Below are 17,188 nucleotides of genomic sequence, written 5' to 3'. Positions count from 1 at the left end.
CTGGAATAGGAAGTTCTGGAACTGTCCTCTTGTCTCTGTACCCCTTGTGACGTTCCCCCCAGATGCAGAGTCAGGTCCAGCTATCTCTACTCCTATCCATCAACTCTGGCAACACTCCCCAAGAGGTTCAACCAGCTTTATGTAAAGTTGTCCTTTTCATATGGATATTTAAAAACTGGTTTCTTGAAGTTATAAATATGGCATCAAACACACACACACACACACACACACACACACACAAAACACACACCTGGATAACTCTGGATCTCCCTCTCTTCCTTTCCCTCTCCTCTCCAACTAAATTTCTTAAATGTGCTCTATTCTTGCCATGTCTCCAACTTCAACTCCTGCTACTTCTCAATTTGCTGCATTATGAGTGTTGGCTCCACCTCTACCCAGAATCCCAGCCCGGCTGAGGTCACCAGCAACTGCCATGTTATTAAGGCCTTATTTGTTTATTTACTCATCTCTGTGTTCATAGCATCATGATACATGGGACTTGTTTGACTAAATGAGCTTCTTTCAGAACTATCGCATTGTCACAGCTTCTCTTCTTTAGTTATGAAAACAAAATAACATGTCCTGAGCAAGTAACAGGTGGGAACAGCCATGTGCATTTTCTCAGTCATCTTTACTCCCAAAGGTGGTTTGCAGATGAGGCAGTTGAGGCTGGAAGACACTAAATAACTTGCTCTAGACCACACAGCCAGTAAGTAGAGGATAGCACAGTTAGGGGTTGTTTTCAAGGCTAGTCTGTTCTTTAGGATGATTTGGATTATGGTCCAAATATTCCAGGCATTGAGAGAACTTCATCCAAATGGAAGACTCACCTGAGATACCCACAAAGGCTCAGGAACATCCAAGGGGGGTAACATCCAAGCTGCCATCAGGGATGGAAAGATGGATTTCATTCTTGGGAAGCTCATGACTTTCATAACTGGTAAAGGGACAGTAGTGACAACAAATATGCTCTGCTATAGCAATAACTTGTACTAAATCTATTAACTTTATTAACTCAATTAATCTTCAAAACAGTTCTATGTAGAAATTTCTATTTCTAGTCCTATTTTATTGATGAGAACACAGAGGCATAGAGAGGCTAGACAACTACTCAAGGTCATATGGCTGGTAAGTCTTGGAACTGGGATTCAAACCCAGACAGGTATCATTCCAGGGTCTAGTATGACAACCACTGTAGTATCCCAGGAGGTAATTCTCTTCTTCCCGAAAGTTCTGGGGTTTCCACTTTTGCCTTGGAGTGAGAATATTTTGAATTCTCATCATGGATTCTCTAAGTTAACCATACTGAGTTTTTTTTTTTTTATCATTTGACACTCTCCATCATTTTGGTAGTTTACGATCTTGTTTACTCTTTGGGAATTATTCTCCACTTCATCCATCTTCCTCTTATAGCATGAACCCCAAAACAAAGCAAGGTATGCCAGGAGTCATCTGATGTAGCATAATTCATAAGTGGTTCAGTTTTTGTGGCCGTGTCAAATATATTAATGTATGCTACTTATGCTATTCTTCTTGCTGACTGTACCTCCTGAGACTTTTATCAATGGGCTGCTGGGACATTCTCCCACTCTTGCTTCATGGGTATTCTGGGCATAAGTTCATACAAGCCCTTAAATTTATCTTTGCTAAATTTCACTTATACCATTTCTGTAGGTGCTTTCTTCAGGTCAGCTACCAATTTGGCATGAAGAGATATTAGCGCGTAGAACATGGAATCAAAGAACCTTGAATTTGGAGTTTACCTGGTCACTTAGGAGTTATTTGACTTTGGGTAATTTCCATTAGCTACACTTGCCATCAGTTTTCCCATCTGTAAATTAGGGCTAAAGGTATCTACTCCAGAAAATTGGGAAATTCATTGACAGAAGAACTTTAAAAATTATATTTCTATCAAGTCTTGTTAACAATCCCAGTCTTGCTAGCCATCCAAGAGCCTATTCAAAAGTTATGAAAACAAATGACGATGTACATTTTCTTAGCTTTTGTTCCTATGCATTACATTTATGTTACTCATGTAACCATTTTTGCAAGGTTTACAGCAATTAGCATTTAGTTCTTAGAAATGCTTAGCAATTATTTACTGAGAAACTAGCAATAGAATATGAAATGCCTATTCCTAGAAATGCTTCTAGTGAGCTTTAATATTTGTATAACAACATCAGTAATACAGTTACCTGCACAAAGTGTTAATAGGGGTTTATCACCTGCTGGAGATCTAGTCTGGGCTGGGGCACATCAAGCAAAGAGCCCAATGCTTTTATGGCCTCCATCTCTGGCTTAGTCAGAGGCAAGGGTCATTTCTAATTTTCACTGTCCTCTGGGGGCTCAGCTGCCAGCCCTCCATTGGGAATATGAGAGAATAAGAGAACAGGAAAAAGGTAACTTTTATTCCTGATACAGATCAGAACCGCGCCTTTATAATACTGATCTCTCTAACCATCTGAACTACTAAATTCTGGAACCTTTTGCCAGCCTGGACTTTCAAAGTCATCCCAATCCTATGGCATTGTGCTGACTTCTCAGATTCTTCCATGACAGGCTCTGATCACTTATACCTGCCTGAGCCTCATAGACTTAGAGGGCTTCTGGCCTTGCCCAACCGCCTTGCTGACATCAGATGCCTTCCTAACCCTCAAGTCTTCCACAATCCCCTGGCCTACAGTTTGAGCTGCAGATCAAATTCTGCTGTTACCAGTGCAGAGAGAGCTATAAACTGGATCCTTGAAAGGCTCTATTAGGTCTTCAAAATGAGGAAAGTTCATAATAAAATATACTTTTCCCACGTTCAGTCGATGGACACCTGCACAGCTGATTAAAATTGGATTTGGGCTAATGGGGCAGGCAATAAAACTTAAAACCTAGTGGTTAGGTTGGTTAGGACTTCAGAGTGAGACAGACTTGCATTTGAATCCCAGCTCTTTTCATTTTGGTGTCATGTGGGGGCAAGATATTTCCTTCCTAAGTCTCAGTTTTATCACCTGTAAAATGGAGAGAATAATTCCTATCCCATAGGATTATTGTAAGGACTCCACGAAATAATTTATGATGTGTTTACTACAGTGAGTGCCTTATGCATAACAAGTACTTCATAAGTACTAGCTTCTCCTATTTAATTTGATGTGGCACCCGTTCTGCAAAATTTAGCCTAGCCTGTCTGACCCCAAGGTCCACACTCTTTCCACTATGTCAGGTGGTTTTAATTTTCCAATTTATGACTTCAAATCTATCAGGTGGCTCATGAGGTCTCTCTACATCTATAGACTATCTATTGGATCTTTTATTTCAATGACTATATTTTTCATTTCCAGAAGTTGTAGTTTGTTCTTTTTAAAGGAGTTATTCTTTTTTTCAGAGAATCTCATTTTGGGGGGAAGCTCTTTTTTATGCCCCTAGGCTATTTAGTACACCTGTTTTATAGTATCTTTGAAATGGATTATCTGAATTCTTTAGGATGTAATTCCATTTTTGTTTCTGCTGACAATCACTCATGATAGATCCATTTTGAGATATGTTTTTGTTTTGGATCCAGAATTCATCTTGAGTAGGGTCTTTCTCTGTGGAAATAATGCTCATTTTTTTTATTGAGGGTATTTTCCCATAAAAGTGGTGATGTTTGCTTCTTTGAGATGCTCCAGGAGTATTCGAAATCTAGAACCTATTTTGTGTAATTGTTCAGTTTGAGGGTTTCAGGATCATATGAGTTAGTATAAATGAGGGCCACAAAAACACTGTGGTGCAAGATAGTGGTTACAAATTTCAGGGAGATATTTTCCCTAATTGTAAGCTAGTTAAGGGAGACAAGCTTTCTTGTCAACTCCTTTTGGGGAGAGGCAGATTGTTTCTTGTTTATCCTTTTACTGAATGTGCTATTCTTCATTGATCCTGTTCTGCAAATGACTGAGTTCTGACCCTCCCCACCTTGCTTCACCACCCACAAGACATCATCTCTTATCCGAACATGCACGTTAAAGTCCAAGCTTCTAGATTATTGAGTGAGCAGGTCTGCCCTCAGCCAACTTAGGGCAGCTATCGCATCAGCACACATGCTCACAACCTTGCTTTTGAGTTTCTTCTTCATTTCTGACCTCTAACCTCCAAGGATTTCTCTTTCTTGTGATTTCAGCCATACATCTAAAAGGATATTTGTTGTAGTTTATCTAGCACTTATAGACATTTGTGGAAGGAATTTTTTCAAAATATTTACTGTGCATAATGTCAGAACCACAAGTCTTGCAATGGAAGACTGTCTTCCATTGCTACAGATGTCCCATCTACTTAAAAAAATTTTTAATATTTATTTATTTTTGAGAGAGCGAGCACGAGTAGGGGAGGGGCAGAGAGAGAGGGAGACACAGAATCTGAAGCAGGCTCCAGGCTCTGAGCTGTCAGCACAGAGCCCCACATGGGGCTCGAACTCACAAACTGTGGGATCATGACCTGAGCCGAAGTCAGAGGCCTAACCAACTGAGCCACCCAGGTGCCCCAGACATCCCATCCTTAATGCTTCCCTTGCCATGAACATCTCTGCTACAAGGATGGTGTTCATGGGAGCTGACTGGCCGTAGGATTGTTCTCTAGCGGCTTAAAGGGTCTTTTTCAAGCCTTTGTTGTTTAACTATTTCCTGCTCATTGCCCTTAAAGTGGGCTTTGTTATTCTGACCGAAACTATAAGGTGTTAAGCAGTATCCTATATGATTGCCATTTCTCTCAATTTGTATGTTCCTGCTCTTGTGTCATTTCCCCCAAGAGAATAAGAGAAGCATCTGATGATATATGCATGCATCTCCTGTGTATATGAATGACCTTACAGAACTGAAGTCTGAAGAGAAGAAAGATAGCCTACATTTGCTGGGCCACATGAATTGTGGAATGAAAGGGAGACTCACTTTTATTGTTTTAGGTAATGACAGCTAATTTCCCCTCAAGAAATTGTTGGTCATTTCCATTGCGCAAGCCCACTAGGTGTTACCTCACCCAAAACAAAAAACTAGAAGCGTTTGCCAGAGTGGGAACTAAACATGTATCAATTCAAGTACACAGTGCTACCTTCCTCCACCACTTTTTGTGCAAAAATGAGCTTCAGATCGTCTCAATAAAAGTCATCAAGTCTGTACAATCCAGACAGCCTCTCTTTGTCCTGGAAGATGTGTCTGTTTTGTTTCATATCACCTCATTCTGCAGTAAATTGTGACTTCTGGGGCACAGGGGCAGCACAATTACTGAGCTACTCTTTAAAGGGCTGAGGCTTCGAGAGTGGAAGGAGCACAATGTTTGCTGATTGGCAAGAAGCCACAGGATTATTTTATTTTAACTAGGGATATATGAGGCATGGAGGAAAGAACATCAACTCTGGAATCAGCCAGAAATGAGTTCCAGTCCCAGTTCTGTAACTCACTAACAGTGTGATATTTGGCAAGCTACTAACTTCTCCAAGCCTCAGATGTATGAATTAGAATCAATATGTAAGGTGTAGGAAGCTGCTATTTGTGAAAGGCCTAATTTAGGGGCAGCATGGTACAATGGAGGTGGTTTTCGAGTCATCCAGATGTAGGTTCAAATTTTGGCTCTGCTATTTCCTTTTATCTAAAGTGGGAGCAACAATATCTATGGCACTAAGTTGAGGATTGAAGTCCATGAGAAAATCTCTGTTAAGCACTTGGTCTTTTTTTTTTTTCTTTTGGTTGTTGGCACAGACCTTGGTGTGGTACATACCTGCTCTAGTCCCTTGCTCCTTGAGGGACTCAGTGATTGGACTCACCTCTACCCTTCAGGTGCCCTCTGTGCCAGAGGAGGCAAATTGCTCAGTTTTTCACCTAAGTAAGATGACCTCTTACTTATTCTCCTTCTCCTCCCCTCAAGTTTTCAGACAGAGGGGTTACTGGAAGCCGGGAATGGCTCCAAGCCAGCAGGCCACTTCCTGTCTACCACCTGGCCCTCCCACAGAACCTTCCCTCTCAAAACCTCTGGGACTGTGACAACAGGACCCAGGCAAGAAGCCACTGGCCAAGGCCTGGCCTTAAATTCCTGAGAGGCCTCTGGAATTTTCTGGAGACAGACAGGGCTCTGTCAGCAGCTCATAGCCTGGAAAAGAGTGAACAGGGTGTATGGCAGGCTGTTACTCTGAGCCTGCTCCCTCCCTGGGGCTTGTGGTTTTAAAGCTTTAATCGCTGAGATCAGAGTCATCCTGTTTTATTACAGTGCCAAAAAGGGCCACCCCAGCCTAGCATGGATGATGGCAACTCCTTCCGGAGACCCTCAGCCTGGCTTAGAGAAGTGATGGCTGCCGGGCCCCAGTGCCTCCTGTGGGGTTTGTGTTTCCCTTCCTATTAAATCCTCTCTGTGCTCAGAAGGCCGTTCCACTTTCCCATCTCTCCAGCTCTGCCTCTGGCTTCTTTAAAGGCTTCAGTGTTTCCTCAAATTAAGGGACCCAGCTGCTTGAGGCCCTTTGTTCAGTGTCTCCAGGATGACCTTTCAGATAATTCGTCCCCACTTGCAGGGGCTGAGCTTTGCTGGTATTTAGACTCAGAGCTTCCTTGGCTAATCGGAATTTATTATCCTCTTTGTTAGGGGACTATGAGGTTCTTTTTCTCCATGGAGGGCTGTCTTCTGGGTGAGTGATACATGAGCTGGCCCTGGCTCTCTAATCCTGGCAAGTCCCGTTTCCAGGTTGTGTCTCCATGGCCCCCAGAGTCTATCTGCGTGTGTGTGTGTGAGTGTGTGTGTGTGTGTGTGTGTGTGCGCGCGCGTGCGCAAGCACACTCACTTGACCATGGAAAATAAAGACTTTCAGGTCTCAGGATCGTTTGGGGATAAAGGAAGCAGATGAGAGATGAAGGAACATGGAGTCTTCCATGGCTTCATTTTTATAGCTTTTAATAGCTGTTTAATTATTCTTGCAAATCTGATTAGATCTTGTTGAGTGGTTTTTTTTTTTTGTGTGGCAAAATATACATAACATGAACCATTTTAATCATTTTTAAATGGACATTTCAGTGCCATTCAGTACCTTCACAGTGTTGCCCAACCATCACCAACATCCATCTCCAGAACTTTCTCATCTTCCTACACTGAAACTCTATACCCATTAAACACTAACTCCTCCTTCTTTCCTTCTGCTAGCCCTAGGAAATCACCATTCTACTTCCTGTCTTATGAATTTGATTGTTCTAGATACTTCAAATAAGGGGAATCACACAGTATTTGTGGAATAATATTCCATTGTATGGATATGCTACATATTGTTTATCCATTCACTTGTCAGTGGACATTTATGTTGTTTTGACCTTTCAGCTATTGTAAGCAATATTGCTGCATACAGTTATGCACAAATATCTATTTGGGTCAACTGCTTCCAATTCGTTTCTGTATATACCTACAAGTGGAATTGTTGGATCATATGGTAATTTCATTTTTAATGTTTTAAGAAGCCACCGTGCTGTTCTCCACAGCAGCTGTAGCATTACTTTCTGTTTTGTTCTGTTTTGTTTCTAATAGCCATCCTAATTAGTGTGAGGTGTGTTTACTGAATTTTGAGGGTGATAAAAATGAGCACTGCAAGAGTGATCATTTGTTAAGTTCATACCATGTATTAAATATTTAGTACAAATGATCTCATTGAATCTTCAAGGCAACCCTATGTGGTTTGTTGTTATCTCTGTTTTATAGGAGAGAAAACTAAAACTCAGAAGAGTATGTAACTGGCTCAAAATCAAACAACTGGAAAGGAGCAGAACTGGAAGTCATGGGCAGGGTCATCAGAGTCCCACATCCATGTTCTTTCTACTATACAACTTGTCTTCTAACCACATAGCTGTTCTTAGATGGGAGGGGGATTTCCACTCTCCTGCCAGTGAATGTTTAATTCCAAAAGGCTTTAAAATGCAAAGTCAAGGCTTTCCATAAAGGAGGGGCACTGGGATGTTGGCAGGTTTCCAAGGAACACCCCCACCCTCTGCGCATGCACACCATACACACACACACACACACACACACGCACACACACACACATACATATACATATATACATATACACATACATACAAGCACTGAAAATAGAGTTACCCACGAAAAAGTCTAAGCCTTCTTTGAACCCTTCCTAGATGTACTGTTCTACTTCCTGAGGCTATAGAGGTGAGTGAGTCACAGACCCTTCCTTCAGGGACCACACCATCTAGTCAGGCAAACATCTCCCTAGGTAATGATAATACAGGGTGCTGTGGACTGTGACAGAGGAGGTGACTACAGTACAGTGTGCAGAGTGTTGTGACTGAGGAATAGAGAAAGGGCCTTGGAAGCATAGATGACAAGAATAATCCTCTCCATCCTTAGACATGGGGTCCAGAAAAGGCTTCATATCAGAGTCATTTAAATTGACCGTTGAAGAATGAGATACCACATGATATTTGGAGGAATGGTGATAACAGAAGGGGGAAGGTATTTTGTACATGGGAACAGCAAATACAAAGACTCAGAGGAGGGAGAGAACGTGGTCGACGTGAAGTGGTGCAAATGTTTTAGTACATCTGTAGCATAAAGGGCATGTTAAGGAGTGACAGAAATAGAATTGGGAATGCAAACACAGGCTACCTCATTAAGAGCCTTTTCGTCTCACAGAATGTCTCAATTGATCTTGTGGTTGATGGAGGGGCATGGAAAATCTCTGGTTTGAACATGACAATGAGTTGGTCAGATTTGTGTTTTGGAAAATCACCTTTACATAACCTATGGTGGATAGATTAACACTGTGGTGAGGTGGAGGTGAGGTCTAACAGTAGGGAGACTAAAGTATAATAATAGCTGGCATAAATTAGTTGCTTGCTATGTGACAGCATAGTACAAAAATATTATATGCATTACTCATTCAATTCCCATGATAACCCTGAAAAATGAATTATTATCCATTTCACAGATAGGGAAACTAAGGTCAAATAACTTGTATGAAGCCACATTATACCAAGGGCGCGGCCAGCATTTTAACGAAGGCTGTCATAGTTCACAGCACAAGGAAGAAATGGCAGCTGATATTAGGGCAACTGTAGTAGGAAGAAAAACAGCTGACTGATAAGCAAGTTATTTAGAAGATGGAAATGATGATTGACTACATAGAGGGGATGAGGTGTCAATGAAGACTCTTAGATGTCAAGTTGGGAGGACTGTGACTGGTCATGCCTTCTCCTGAGAGGAGGAGGAACCTAGGAAGAAAAGATGGGAGACTCTGTTTTGGACAAGCTGTAAAGCCTAGAAAACATTGATCAAAGAAATCTTTTGAAATATGAATTCACATCCATTACCATTAATGATGAACCTTTCCTTGAGATGCCAGCCACTAATGGCTGTACATATATGTAATATATAAATAAATCAGTAAGCACACAGTTATGGAGGTACATCCTCAAATATTTTTACTGTTATAAATGAATAAGAAAACAAGGCTTGGAAACTACTAATTTTATAACAGATTCAGAGAAATCAAGATTAAAAATATGCAGACAATATTTGTGATATATGGTCTTCTTGGCTATTTGCTCCACTTATACACAGTTTCTGTTCTAGTATTTGTCAGTAGATCCATTAGTTATATATATTCAACACCGGTGAACTTTTCTCATCTTTTTCATATATGTATATATGTATTCAACACTGGTGAATCTTTTAGTTCTCACTCCTAGTATGTTATTTCAAATCCCTGGTCACATTTTACCAATTTCAACAACTTAACGTTTTCTAGAATTAACCCCAAAAGTTCATTGTTTATATAGAGTTTCTGGAGAGATCTTTTAAAAATGGAATCTATCCATGTCAATTCATTGTTTAAAATCTTTCAATGTCTCCATATTGCCCAAATGGCACTCAAAGCCTTGGCCATCTGTGTCTTTTCCTCTTCGCCACTGCTGGCTACAATGAGATATTTATGGTGACATAAACAAGTCTTGCCATTTCACAGTAACCTGCTTTTCAGGCCCACTACACCAAAAATTCTCTTTCTTTCTTATTGATCTGGAGAATACCTTTATCCTTCCAAATCCTTCTCTTGTCTCCCCTAAGAACTTGTTTCCAATACCCAGCAGAGTTAATAGTTATTTCCCTATGTCCACAATATACTGAATATATATCTGTTTAATGCCGTAATAAAAAATATGTTTGATGTGTCTGCTTCATGCCATAGACTGTGAACTCCTTGAGGGTAAGACTTGATTTGTGTATCTCTGTAGTTCCTCACAGTCCTTAATCACGTGCCAGATATAAGAAATGGTTCAAAGGTTGTTGGTGAGCTAATGGAATGAATGAGTGATTACTCATTATCAGAATTACATAAGTTAATATATATAAAGCCCTTGAAGAGTGCCCAACGTGTAATAGGTGTTACATAACTACTTTCTATTATTATTTTTCTGCATAATTTCTTTCAATACTTCCTTCCAGTTGGTTTTGTCATCCAAGCAGATTAAAGGAAAGAAACACGTTTCTTAAGTTTTCTACATTTTTTATAAAACCTAATATAAAGCACTCAGTCAACTTACTTAAACATTTATCAAGCATTTGAGATCCCCACAGTCCAAATTTCTGCAAATTTTCTTCGTAATTATGTGTGGTGGAGTTCTAGGAGTACATTCTGATGCCCACCCCTCTGTAACATGGGTATACTTTCTTTTCCCACCATCATCCCCCAATCCCTTCCACTCTTCTAGCTTTTTAGAAATTATTATTATTTTATTTTAGGAAAAGAGAGAGAGAGACAGAAAGGAATAATCCCAAGTAGGCTCTGCACTGAGTGTGTCCCAGCATAAGGCTCGATCTCATGACTATGAGATCATGACCTGAGCTGAAATCAAAAGTTGGTCACTTAACTGACTGAGCCAACCAGATGCCCCCTCTTCTAGCTTTTTTTAAAGTGGCATTTTCAATCTCTCTTGAACCTCAGAGATTCTTTGCAATAACATTAATTTTTATTGCAAAAGACTGCCAAATTCTTTTAGTATGGATTTATCTTTCTGAATTTTGCCCCAAATAAATAAAATGGAATGCCACACTTCTATAGCTGAACACTACAGTTTGTTTTTCTTCTGTGAAGCTGAACATTTATTGATGAATCCATATTGTATTGACAGCAATTTCTTCAATAATTTCATGGGTTGTGTAGCAGTTGGTAATAGTGCATGCATGTGGGCAGGGAGAAGTATGCAAATATCAGTAATAATTATGCTTGGTGTATGCAAATTCCACCAGGTATTTTCAGAAATTAATCTTCCAAATTACTTTTGCACAATTCAGGAAAATTGAAATGTGCATTTAAATAATTGTAGAAAAATTTAAAAGCAATCTCCACTCGTTTAAATCATCCAGTTAAGGTGCTATTATAAACAAAGGGATTACAGATATTTCAGACATAGCAGCCATACTGTCAAAACAGAATTACAGCGATCATGAGAACTATGCTTTGTTTGTAGATAACTTGAACAGGGGTGACATTGTTCACAGGATTTTGTTTGGCTTAAAAATTTATTATTAATATTCCTCAAAAATCATTACTGAAAAGAAGCATTATTGTCTTATTTGTTCATATACTCATTTATATATCCTTCATGTGTTTATATCTCCATTTATCAACCCATCCACCCAACAAATGCAGGTTTTTTAAGCATCACTGTATGCCAAGGACTGAGCTAAGTTAAATTATAGGGATAGGAAATCTTTCGGCTTGTGCCTCCTGCCCAATGTGGGCCACAGATTGATGTTTAATTATCATAGTTTAGTTTAGTTTAGTTTAGTTTAGTGATGTTTAGTGATGTTTAGTGATGTTGGGGTCTTTAAATTTCCTCCATGAGTTTAATATCAATTGTAACTTTGCATGAAAGCTAGATTTTCTTTTTTGGCAATAATTCGTGCATTACCCAGGTAAAGCACGTTTAGTGTCTTCTGCCTTCGTGTAGTTTTAAGTAATCAAATTATGACCAGGGCTTTAAATGCTGAAGGTGACCCTAGGTTTCCTGGACTTGCTTGACTACTTGATATGAAGTTTGCAGGGAAAATACCACTGAATTAGTAGATAAAGGACAGAAAGGCACACAGCCCTGCCTAGAAGAAGCTGCCACCTCATGGACATGTGGGACAAGAAGCAATAAGCCAGTTAATAATGCTTGTGATTAGAGTGTTGCAATTTTGAGGAATGAGGGATCTCCTTCTTCCAGGGGTGATCAAGAGGCTTTCAGGAGGTCCTTGAGTTGTGTCTTGGGAATGGGTTTCACAAAGGAGGTGGTGGAGACAGTTTTGGGAGAGGGAGTGCTCCAAGGCTTTTGATGTTGGCTCAACAGCTCCATGACTGTGAGGTCTTAATGATGAGCCTCATTGGTAAGATGGGGATGGTGACACCAACCTCAAAGATTTGTGGGAGGACTTAGCTTATATTTGCCAAAGTGCCCATTAAGTTACATTGATCAGGGAATCCTAGCAAAAGACATGGCTCAGGGGAAAGGCATAGAAGCCTGAGGAAGAAAAACATATTTGAACACTGGTGATAAGGCCAGTTTTAACTGAAACTTAGGATTCTTCTATAGAAAACCAGAGGCAATAACCACAAACTTGACTTTGTTACTTGAACTGTTGGGTATTTGAATTTGTTACTGAACTATTTGGATATAGAAATGCCTATCTCTAAAATGGGTCAAGAAAACAAACTGTCCGATGGGGTGGGAGGTAAGATGCAGAAATGTCTGCCAAGTAAGGCCTTTGTGTTTCTGTCTCATTGATTCATTTGATTATTTCTTATCCATTTTTTTCCCAGGGATGACTTCCTGGTAAAAATACACACTTCTTTGGCCACATGACTGAGGTCAGCTAAGATGTACCTCATAATGAGCATACTTCTGATCTAGAACATAGGTTTGGAATATCCTCATTGCTCTTATTGTCACATTATAAGCCAGTATAGCATTCTATTTTTTTTTTTGAGAGCAACATTAGAATCATCCCTTCATAGACTTCTAGCTGTATTACAAAGCTGTAATCATCAAGACAGTATGGTACTGGCACAAAAACAGACGCTCAGATCAATGGAACAGAATAGAGAACCCAGAAATGAACCCACAAACGTATGACTAACTAATCTTTGACAAAGCAGGAAAGAATATTGAATGGAATAAAGACAGTCTCTTCAGCAAGTGGTGTTGGGAAAACTGGACAGTGATGTGGAAAAATGAACCTGGACCACTTTCTTACACCATACACAAAAATAAACTCAAAATGGATGAAAGACCTAAATGTAAGACAGGAAGCCATCAAAATCTTTGAGGAGATAGCAGGCAAAAACCTCTTTGACCTTGGCCACAGCAACTTCTTACTCAACACGTCTCCGGAGGCAAGGGAAATGAAAGCAAAAATGAACTACTGGGACCTCATCAAAATAAAAAGCATCTGCACAGCAAAGGAAACAATCAAGAAAACTAAAAGGCAACTGACGGAATGGGAGAAGATATTTTCAAATGACATATCAGATAAAGGGTTAGTATCCAAAATCTATAAAGAACTTATCAAACTCAATAACCAGAAAACAAATAATCCAGTGAAAAAATGGGCAAAAGACATGCATAGACACTTCTCCAAAGAAGACATCCAGACGGCCAACCGACACATGAAAAAATGCTCAACATCACTAATCATTAGGGAAATACAAATCAAAACCACAATGAGATATTACCTCACACCTGACAGAATGGCTAACATTAACAACTCAGGCAACAACAGATGTTGGCAAGGATGGGGAGAAAGAGAATCTCTTTTGCACTGCTGGTGGCAATGCAAACTGGTGCAGCCACTCTGGAAAACAGTATGGAGGTTCCTCAACAGATTAAAAATACAACTACCTAAGACCCAGCAACTGCACCACTAGGTATTTTTCCAAGGGATACAGGTATGCTGTTTCGAAGGGGCACATGCACCCCAATGTTTATAGCAGCATTATCAACAATAGCCAAAGTACAGAAAGAGCCAAAATGTCCATCGATGGATGAATGGGCAAAGAAGATGTGGTGTGTGTGTGTGTGTGTGTGTGTGTGTGTGTATACACACACACACATACATACACAATGGAGTATTACTTGGCAATCAAAAAGAATGAAATCTTGACATTTGCAACTATGTGGATGGAACTAGAGGGTATTATGCTAAGCAAAATTAGTCAGAGAAAGACAAATATCATATGAATTCACTCATATGAGGGCCTTAAGAGACAAAACAGATGAACATAAGGGAAGGGAAGCAAAATAATATAAAAACAGGGAGGGGGACAAAGTGTAAGAGACTCTTAAAAATGGAGAACAAAGGGTTACTGGAGGGGTCATGGGAGGAGGGATGGGCTAAATGGGTAAGAGGCATTAAGGAACCTACTCCTGAAATCAGTGCCACGCTATATGCTAACTAACTTGGATGTAAATTAAAAAAATAAATTAAAAAAAAATCCCTTCAAGGAGGTGGGGGAGATGGGTTAAATAGGTGATGAGGATTAAGGAGTACACTTATTGTGATGAACACCGGGTGATGTACACAAGAGGTGAATCGCTCTATTGTACACCTGAAACTAATATCACACTGTATGTTAACTAATTGGAATTGAAATAAAAACTTAAAGTATCCCTTCAAATAAATCAGCAATCTTATTCTCATTGACTCAGTTGGTGGAAACAATTTATTCTCGTCCTAACTGATGAGATCTGGGGTCTTAGATCAGATAGTCTATTGTCATGTTTTCCTACAGTTTTGAGTGCAGGTTAGCTTTTCTTTCCTGGTTTCCCACGACTACGTCTGTGACCCTAGAAATGGCATACTGATAACAGGAATCAAAACAAGTGGAATGGCAGAGAAAGAAGGTAGGAAACACAGAAAGAGAGGACAGCATCTTTCTCATCTTGCATTTATTCATTCAACAGTCGTCTTGCACTTACTCATTCAACAAGTACAAAGTTCCTGCTCGGTAGCTGACACTGTGTAAGAGCCAAAAAAAAGCTCAAAGAGATATCGTCTGTACCTTCAACAGACTTGACAGTTGAAGGGAGGGCAGTTAGTAACAACAACTGCTAGTGTTTTAATGGAGGATATTCATATGCTCTAGAAGTGCTGGGGAGGGAATGAGTAACTGCCTGGGAGAGCTGGGAAGGTCTCACACAGATGATATTAAACTAGATCATGAGCATGAGAAAGGAAAGAGATAAAGGGCATTCCAGGCGGGGGGAGTTATTACTTCAGTGATTAAAATACAAAGCATAAAAAGGTTAGGCCACAGAATGGTATAAAGCTCTAAGAGGTCCAGAGGAAGGAAACATCACATTTCATAAAAGGGGTAAAAGAGACACTTCAAGGAGGAAGTGGTATTTAAAATGGGCCATGGCATTTCAGAAGGCACAGAAGGGCTGGTGAGGACATTTCAGACAGAGGGAAGAGCATGAACAGTGGCAGGGAGGTAGGAAAGTCAAGGGGGTTTAGGACGATGGAGGGGTCAGGGATGCAGAGAGGCTGGGCATAGTTAAGAGTAGAAAGGGCAGGTGGAGTCAGATGGTAAAGAGGTTGACGTGAGGCCTTAGCACTTCTGTTACTTGGTAGGAGTCATTGAAATATTGATTGGGGCAAATGAAAGTCCGTTCATTTTAATTCTACCAGTATTCTCTGGGCCCTTGCTCTCAACCAGATACTTTGATAGGATCTAGAGACATAAAATGAATCAGGCATGTTTCCTGACCTCTTGAATCTTCCATTCAATTATATCTACGTCTGTGCCTAAGCCAGTACCCGTACCTACGTTTAAGCCTACACCTAAGTCTATACCTACATCCACATCTCCACCCACCTTTATCTATGTCTACATTGGGATCTATAGCTATGGAGAGATTAGCCTGGCGGTGGTGTGGAGGATGCTTGGATCAGAAGACATGAGATGGGGGTACGATCAGACATTTATGGTGGGAGACCCTGTACTGGTCCAGATGGGAGGGCCTGAAGAGGAGGACTGTGCAGTATAGCACGAAGAGCACTGTCTTTGGAGCCCAAGGAAATTGGATCCAGCCTCTATTGCAAAGTCTGATTCGGAACTTCTCCAAGTAACTTCCTCGCCCTTCTTCTCCTCATCTGTAAAACAAGGATACTAACAATTTACCTGTGAGGGTGAATGAGAAGATTAAAGGTGATGTATTAAACAGTTGCTACTGGCTGCCATCAAGTGGTTGGCGGTGATCGCACCTGTGATAAAGAGACCACCGGGCTTTGGCTTGTCACTCCCTACCCAGAAAGAGGTGGATACTTTATCCCAGGGACAGAGGCAGGTTTGAGGGCTCCCGGCAGGGAATAGTGACTGTGGCAATAATTAAACCTGCCCTTCGGCCTCTACGTTCTGTTTCCCAGGTAAGGAGCACGGAGAGTCCTTGCTTGGCTGACAGAGCCAAGGTCGCCTTGGGAGGCCTTTTCGTGGCCTGCTCTTCCCATGCCACTACTGAACCCGCTGACTCGGAGCCTCCGAGAGGCTCTGGCAGTGAGCGCGACTGCAGCTGCAACCAGGCCAGGTTGCTCCATCTCCAACAAACATTTACAGTGGCTCGGCGCCCGCCGCTCCTGCCCCGACACACAGGAAGCCGAGAGTCTGGCCAGGGAGTGGCAGCCAAGAGGACGCTGACAGCGTGGCAGGGTGGCAGGCAGGAGCTACGGGGGGCCCTGAGCAGGCGCAGGCTGGCTTCTAGCTGCGGGGGGTCTCCTCCTCAGCCTCACAGCTGTGGATGCAGCTTCTCCCAGGAGCTCGCCTGAAGGGGCAGGACTGTCTCACAGGTCCTGGTTCTTCCCGGCTGATGTCAGGTGCCTTCCAGGGGTGACAGTGCCATGGTGAACAAGGAGGAAGCCAAGATACACTGAGAAACAGGGCCGAACATTTCTAAAGGCGGATTCTGCTGGGGGTTCTTGCCTGTGCAGGATTGAGACTTGTTTCTCTGATCACGAGCATTTGTGAGAGGCATGCATTAGTAGGGGTTTGACAACCAGCTCTGGGAAGGAAGGAGGGAGGTGGGAGGGGGGTGAGGAAGGAGGGAGGAAGGGAGGAAGGGAGGAAGGGAGGAAGGGAGGAAGGAAGGAAGGAAGGAAGGAAGGAAGGAAAAAAGGGAGAAAGGAAGGGAGGGAGGAAAGAAGAGAGGAAGGA

The sequence above is a fragment of the Panthera uncia genome, chromosome D4 (genome assembly GCF_023721935.1).
Source record: "Panthera uncia isolate 11264 chromosome D4, Puncia_PCG_1.0, whole genome shotgun sequence".
In the NCBI taxonomy this organism is placed as follows: Eukaryota; Metazoa; Chordata; class Mammalia; order Carnivora; family Felidae; genus Panthera; species Panthera uncia.
This window is presented reverse-complemented; position numbering follows the sequence as displayed.